An 8734-nucleotide genomic window follows, 5' to 3' on the forward strand; every position below is an offset into this window, starting at 1 on the left:
AACCTGTTAAACATCAGTTGCAAGTTTTATTTGTATGGAAAGGAATGTGAATTCTTGTATGAGTAATTGGATTGAAATTAAGATTTAATATAGCCTTTTCCATCTATGAAACAGTAATTGATTCATTTGGACTTGGAATCTATATATGATGTTTAACCTCTTTTGTTATGCTCCTACAAGATAGATTAGAATAGTTAGGACTAGCATAAGTAGTTATAATTAGTGTAGATAAGATTTGATACATATAGGTTAGCTATTTCTTTTGTTGATTTAATTGAAGTCTTCCTCCAAGAAGCAATCTTTCAACACCTATAACAATTTACGGGATCCTTTAAAACCCGTTGAAACTAGCCACTCCAAATGAGAGCGGATCTAATTGGGGTCTGCGATCAAGTTGGTTTTACTTGTTGGCACAACGAACATTCGCCATGTCAATAGTACCAAAATGATGCCAAACTCTGGAGTCGTGTCGCTGATATGTTCAAGAGCTTAATCCTTCTACAGTTTGTATCCTTACACACCTTCCTCATATTCTCTATCTCATCCACATCCATCTTGTTCCTTTGTCTCGTGTCGACGATGTGGGAAACATTATGGCCCTCCTTCGACCGATCACTTCCTGTCGACTTCAGCTCATTATCGGGAAGTTGATCTAGAGAATCTTTTCTGGTACCTTGGAGCTTGCATGCCTTAATGGAAATTTCTTCGCATTTGATGACAGGCTTTCATTATTAGCCTTTGATTGGGTGATTTCATAGGTGTTAGACTTCAGCTATTTCTTCACACTTCGTGGATTGTACTCACAGTACCTTGAGAACCATTGACATCATTGGTGGTCTCTCTCGCACTTGTTAACGGTTTACATCATTGACCGGTAATCAATCGATTTTCTAGTATGCTTGAGTTCAACACGTCTATTGGCATATTAGAATTTGTACCATGATCGGATTAGGATTCAAGGCCCTGGGCTCAGATTACACAAGTCCATGTTGTACGGATTGATTCATGATTGTATACATGACTCTTTTGATTGGGTGGCTGCGACCATACTTGAGTCTTTTATATGGTCCTTCTGATTGGATGGTTGCATCCATACCACAAATTGTTTATGTTTATCTTCTAGATGGCTGCACCCATGCCTTATGCACATGTATTTCCTTTCACTATGTACTCATGTATCATAGATATTAGTTGTACTTGCGTTTGCAGGTTCTTCGCGATGGTGTTCTGTTTTAGTATGGATTTGTAAAGAATTTCACCCCTCCCACTCTCTTGGCCTTCATGCTTTAGGGGGCATCTGTTACATAGTAATTTGTCACCGACCCCGCATTCCCTAATCCCGGACACTGTCGGTCTGTGTTATTGACATCTTCCTTGTGTCATGTTGCAAATTATGTGTCAATGTCTTCCTTGTCATCTCAGGAAGAATACCTTAGTTCACTACTCCTTGAGCATACCCTTTTTTACCTATGTTTTTGGGTCATCGCGGGTTAGCAGTTGTTCCACCCGCAAAGATGGCCAAGATTGAACTAGCCCTAGTGACATCGTCGCTTTGTCTCTGTGTTGCGCTCGCAACGAGCTACTTTTGACAAGTTTTTTAAACAAACTGTTGAAGCTTCGAAGTGTAACAGCTTCATGGGAGGTCGTAGGGTTGGTTGTTGGATCATATGGGCTCGCCTCTCTCCTTTTGGATGGTCGTTCCACCTTTTGTGCAACCTCTCAAAGGGATAAGCTCTTTCTCCCATCTCTTATGGAAACTTCTCGTCCTATAAATACTTCCTCCATGGCTGAGATCATCTAACTTCAAAGTTCAAGAGTTCAGTAGTAAAAGTAGAGAGTTTTTCTAGAGTGTGGAAGTAGCCTCTTATGTAACTTAGCTTGGGATAGTTTTGAGTGGAGTTGGCTTGATTGTAAGAGTGTTCTAGCATCAACCTTTTGGGTAGGAGAGAGATTTATTCATCCTTTTGGGAGACAATTCATGAGTGAATGCTTGCGGAGACATGCTGACATGACCCTTCAAGGAGACTTACGACGTCAAGGCTTGGTTGTAAGTTTTACTTCAGTTTATATTAATATAAATCAATGGCTTATTTCCTATATCTTATGTCGAATTTCATATTGATAGCTTGAAGCTCCTTGACTCTTTAAGTAGATCATTTTTGTCGTATTCTATTATGTTCATGGTTGTTCTATGTATGTTGTTTTCAGGTACAAGTGATTAGAAGAACGAGAGCTGGAGCAACACAACAAGGACTTCATCAAACGAAGATTTGAAGGTAGGCCTTCATGACATCAACTATTTAACGAAATGTTCTTTTGTATTTTTCTTTGTTGTGACTAGACCCACTCTAGGGCTAGAGGGGTTGCCTCTATCCGCAGAGGGACCTTGCCTACATCACAACCCTGAAAAGTGGTCTTCCACAATGAAGTAGTGTCGTAGTGAAGACCCATGTAAAGAAGGCATCCTCACACTCATTATAAATTCCTTAGCCAAAGAAAGATCATCTTTCTTTAAAATCCATGGGACATCACCTTCTTTGAAAGACTAAGAGGGACTAGCCTGTCCTCTAGTTTCTTGTCTCGACCAATGTTTCTTTTTAGTTTTTGAAGAAATAAGATCTTTCATAACAACTAATGTGTCACCTTATTTCAATCATATGTTCCTACATAAATAAGATGAAACATTTTTAGGTATATGCATGGGATCTAGTAAGTGGGAAATCTTAAGATGCTCCCAATATGGGAGTTCATAAAAGACATATTTCCTTTTCATCCCAATGGGAAATTTCTCAACATAGGTGTCAAATAATTTTGGATCATTGAACGTAGGCTCCCCAGTTGAATCAAACATTTATTTAAACTCCTTCTCCTTCTCTCTTTCATATGCTCTAAGCGATTCAGTTGATGTCATTATTGTAGGCCTTTGTGTTCTCTCTGGTTTACCATTGAAAGAAGCTTTTCCTCTTCTGTAAGGGTGTTCTTCTTGGAGGAATACCCTGGAGCAGTCATACAATGGATTTCATAGGTGTTTAGACCACCTAGCCTTCAAAGAAGGTCCACAACATTTACATCCATGATACCCTTTTGTTACAAGACCTTTGAAATTATTGTATACAGGCTAACACGGTAGTGACCATGAATATCTAAACTATTGTAGTGAATTAAATTAATATGTGAAACAATATTGTTATGTATATAAACAAATTAATAAAAATGTAATTTAGCAAAGAAAAATCCTAAGCCTGGATAATCAAGTATGATGTAAGCACATATGTCATACAACGTAAAAATCCTCTCTGTTGCGATGGGTCTTGATACATCATACACATGTATCCCTTCCCGTAATTCCTTCAATTAATATACCAATGGTTTTAAGTAGACATCCATATTCTTCACTTGCCTTCTACCAGGGACTATGAGAGCCAAATATGTTAATTCTTCATAGTCAACCATGGTGGGAAACTGTTATTGATCACTACTATAGGCCAAATATAATAGTTGTTGTTTTGGAGGAAATATGGGTTGACACTGTTGTAGCTTGTTTTTTTTTAATTATGAAAAGAAAAAAAGGGTTATATATTTCAAAAAAAGAAGAAGAGAAAAGAGCAATAAAAAAATAGTGTCAATATTTTCAAAAATAAATGGTGGACTAACATTGAGATTAAGGATGATGCAGCATTATGATAAAATACTTCGATGGGGCCCTCATGGAGTTTTAAAAATTGAAGGGTTAAATGTCAGGTTGGTTCGTCGGGCAGGTTTGTCGGGTGGACTTGTTTGAGGTGTCGGGTCCTCCCGATGGCACAAACCTAACAACACAAAAAGTTTGAAGCTTATGTTCCTGAGTGCCTCCGTAGAGGAGTCAACGATAGAGTGGTTAACCAACAATCAATGGTGGAAATTAGCTGTAGGATCACTACCAACAAAACTTACCAGTTATGGTAGGTGCTTCTGTAACTCTGTGGCAAGTGAGCTTGACTCTGCATAATAGTTAGCCATCACCACCACGTCACCCTGTCATGTCATCATGTATTTTCCACCACGTCATCCCATATCGTACACATCACTTCAGCATTAAATCTCATTTTTCCTCTTATTTTTCCATTTTTTCCATGAAGTTCGTTTCATTTTCATTATTCACATTGTCAGCTTCATTTCCTAGTGTCTGTAGCACGTTTACAGTTGTTGTACCACTTGAATTCAAATTGCTAAGGCAACCACTGTTATCAAGGTATTTATACGTCACATCCGACCATTGGAATCTTTGAGATTTCTAAGAAAATTTCTTTTTCAGGTTCATCGACCCACATTCCTCTCATGGACATTGAGAGGGATTTTTTTGATCCTATTTTCTCATTAAATTTAATGGAACTTCGTCTGCACATCCTAGTTAATAAAAAAGAGTCCCCTATGTTTTTTGAAGTTATAAGGTCCGGTCTGTTTGCTGTTATAATTCCCCAAACTTATGTTTTCCATGAGTTCATTTACTGGTTGGTCTCTTCTCTTTATCCCCAGAAGTGTTTTGTAATGACTTCTTTAGGCGAAAATATATTTCAGACATCTTCTTTTCTAATTCAACAAGCTCTAGTTTTTCCACATTCAAACCTTTACACTTTGTTTTCAGAGGAAACCCTACTAGCATCCTTTCAAAAATTGTCTAGGAAGGATATTATTCACACAATAAGAAACATTTGGGAATTCATGTTGATTGTACCAGAGGAGAAGACTATTATCAAAGATTTGGAGGGTATCATTGCTGCTAGGAAACAAAAGATCCAACAACGTGCACAACTAGCTAAGAATATAATTGATTTTATTAATTCTAAGTCATCATAGGAATTAAGAGAAATGAAAATTGAAGACAGAACAAAGTTAGTGCTGGAGATAAATAAAATGGTGCTAAAAAAATTATATAGAAAACCAATTGAGACAAAGCTAGGAGAAATTAAAGAAGTTTTTCTAAAATTCAACACCAAGTTTGATAAAAGAATAAGGGAAGGATTGCCCTCATGCTGGGTTCAACAGGGAAATTTGCTTCCCTGGGAAACTTATGAAATTTTACTGGTAGAAGCAAAAAATAAGATTGGCACCTCCCATGTGCTGAAAGGAGAAATAATTGTTAACTATCTTCACAAAGATTCTCAGTTGTTATGGTTGATTAGGACTCTTTTTACTAAGAAGCTAACTTACAGTCGAATTACTAATTTCAAAATGGCTCAAACAAGATTTGTAAAGAATTAGAGCTCAAATTTGACAATGTGGAAGACATGTAGATATTGGATATCCCCTATAGCAGAAACAACGAAAGTTGGACCCTCTACAAATGACCCTTCACAGGAATCACAAGTTACTCAATGAAGAAGGGCCACCTATTATTTTATGAAAATTTTCCAAAAATTGTATTTATAATAAAAATATAATTTTGTTATTAGTTTATCATAGATAAATTCCCTCAAAGGACTGAATAGACTAAAGTAGTTCAAGTACTTAGTAGTTTTTGAAATGTTGAAATGTCGATCACAACCACAAAATTAATGTGATATGAATCCAGAAAATGATTTACACAAATATGAAGATTGCAAAAACTTGAAATCTGAGTTAACAATTTCATAAATTTCACTATTCTGATGATGATACAAAAATAAATTTTGGAGAACCAAGAGGGGTTCCAAATTTTGGCTTCAGAAGGAAAAAGTTTTTTTTTGCTGTAATGCTTTTTCATCTTCTTAGAGATTTAAATAATTTTTTTTCAAGGTGATTCCAAATAGATATTTGAATGTGATATGTGTTCCTATGTCTTTTTGAATCATTTGATTTCTTTCTTCTATGGGAAAGAGTAACAAAGCAGTTGGTTTTTAATGATATAGTTTTACTAAATTCACGGTATTTATAAATTGAAGTTAAGTAACCTTAACATGCGCTCCTCTTTTCTATATTTCCATTCCTCTGTCTTCCATATTTCTGCTAAAGTTTGAAGCAAGATATTTTGCAATAAGTAACCTATGTTCCAAGACTTTCAATCATCTTTTCATCACTTTACTAAAACTTAAAATCACATTCATTGTTAGAGAGGCCACTTCTAAAGGTGTTTTCATTCCAAGAAGATTTCATAATTATTACCTGTAAAAATACTTCTGAAGTTTCAAAATGGGACAAAAATAAAGTTTGTTATCTTTCTGAATAAATGTCTTAGGCACTGACCTCTACTCAGCTAGGGGTTGTCTTCTAAGGTTACAACATTTTTTGGCATCGTTTATGGGGAATGGAGAAGTAAGCCATTTTCCCTTGGGTTTTCTGTCATACATGATTTCTTTTTTTGGTGGGAAACGAAAGTGTGAAGACTGAGTTTTCTTAGCAAGAATAGATAAAGATATCAGAGCTAGCTCCCAGAAGGCCTCACATGAGGTCAGATACCTCACAATGAAAGGCTCCTATTATTTCTGATCATAAAAAAATAATTTCTTGAAGGGTTTGGAGAGAAAAATCTCTAGTAACTTCAAGTCCTACTCTATCAGCCCCTGGAACTAGTTCTATCTCACAATACCGTAAGGTTCATCATTCAGAAGAAGCTTTACGAAACTTGGATTTTTCTCAAGAAATTTTATTTCCTCCTCGAAGCATCTTTCCAAACCCACTCTTGAAGAAAATCCATTTGAGTCTATCTCTTTCTCCTTCCCAGAAGTTGAAGAAATTAAAATAATTGATTTATCAGTTTCATATCAAACTGTCCCTACTATTTCTCAGCCAATCCCTATATCTGTCATTCCACCTCATACTTTTGTATTTCAGGCAGCAAACTCTTCTGTTCCCTCTCAAAATCAAAATATGGTGATTCCAGGGTTTCTTTTAAACATATATGCTCCTTTGAACCTTCCCTAGCCTATGAATTCCATGCCTCAGGACTACTTGAAGCTATTACGATATTTACAAGATAAGATGAAGTAACAACAGAAAAACATGTGGCAACCTTCTGCGCTTTTGTAGAAAATTTGAATGTAGAATACTTGGATATGGTAATGAGGCTTTTTGTACAATCATTGGATGGACAAGAAAGGAAATGTTTTAAAACCTTCCCTGCTAATTCAATTAACACTTGGGAGGAATTGGAAAATTCATTTATACAGAGATGGGGAGAAAAGAAATATCATGGTTATTTCTTGACCGAATTTAATGTAACAAAGAGGAAACCAAATGAAGAGGTGGCTAAATTTATCAAGAGATTTAACAAGCTATATAATAGTCTCCCAACAAAAATAAAACCACCTCCTGTTGGTGCAAAAGTGGTGTTTGCAGGAACATTTGAATCTGATTTTGGCTTTAATTTGAGGGAAAGACGGTTTACTACTCTGGATCAAATTCAAACTGAAGTGTTGGAGATTAAAGCCAATTTATATGCAACAGGAAAGATTAAGCAGAAAGACAAAGATAATGATAAGAATAAACAAAAGGAGGAAGAAAAACCTAATAACTAGCCAAAATATTCTCATGAGAAATGTTGAAAATAGCAACAAGAAATGCTAAATATAGAAGTGCTAAATTTAGTACTGCTATAAATAGCATTTCGGGATACCTTCCTATTTTAGTTTTTCCATGAACTAAAATAGAGAAGTAAAATTCGAATTTGATCTTAGCAGCTGTTTGTAGAATAATTAATTAATTCACCATGAGTTAATTAGTTGTAGAAAATCAAACATGAAGTCTATGTGGGGACATGCAACAGTTTCTCCATTGATTGAGGAATTTATCCATCAGTTAAATAGATAAGGATGAGTTGTAATATTGAGTTGTAATTAGTTGGCTCAGTTAACTGAGTCAAGTCCAGTTAGATTAATTCAAATAGTTTGTTGAATTAATTGGGAGTTCAGTTAGTTAATACATGCATGCATGTAACTGCTGCACTTCAGATAACTGAATATTATCTCATAAATAACTCATGCATGTTAGTTCAGATAGAGACCCAGTCGAGATCAGATGGAGGGACAATGTACTATAAGTTGCAGGAATATTCCATTGTGAATATCTCTTGCATGCAGAAGGAATTCATTCCTTGGAGATTGCGCAGTTACTTCTTCAGTTTAGTGAGTGTGATGAGGCCAATTCACACATGTGACATCATTGGACCCCAAGAAAAACTACGCAAGGAAGTAGGAGGCTTGGAGGGTTGATGGAAGGCATATTTTGTGTCTACTCGGTCTATGAGTTGTATTGTTTGATTGCAGAGAGAGCAGGATAGCTTGTAAGTTGATTCTTTTTGTAACTCGAACATATTTCCACTTGTATGATAATGCAGAGATTCAGGTTTTAGGCTGAGGCTTTCCCCAAGTTACTTCTTCTTTGTTATGTGTGATTGATTTCTCATTCTCAGTTATATGTGTTCTCCTTGATCTTGCTCAATTCGATTAAGCTTTCGCAAAGTTTGTTGTAGAAGTAGATCTTGTATTTTGCTTTAGTATATTGCATTATCAGGTGATCTACAGTGGGAATTTCTACATGGTATCAGAGCAAAGGTGATCAAGGAGAGAACAGTATACAAGAAGGGAGAAGTTCGAAGTTTGTAGTTCCTGAATATAGAAATCGAGTTCTTATCACATCTCATTTTCACCAATGGCGTTCAACGATTTAAGACTCGAATATGCTCTTGATTGCAGTTCAAATTATATAGGCTGGAAGGGTCACATGGAATTAGTATTAGAGGATAATGGTCTAAAGGAATTCATTGATCAAGAAGTACCCA

The sequence above is a fragment of the Pinus tabuliformis genome, chromosome 7, assembly GCF_031772625.1.
Source record: "Pinus tabuliformis cultivar Carrire ecotype Pingquan chromosome 7, CPIR1, whole genome shotgun sequence".
NCBI classification, from domain to species: Eukaryota; Viridiplantae; Streptophyta; class Pinopsida; order Pinales; family Pinaceae; genus Pinus; species Pinus tabuliformis.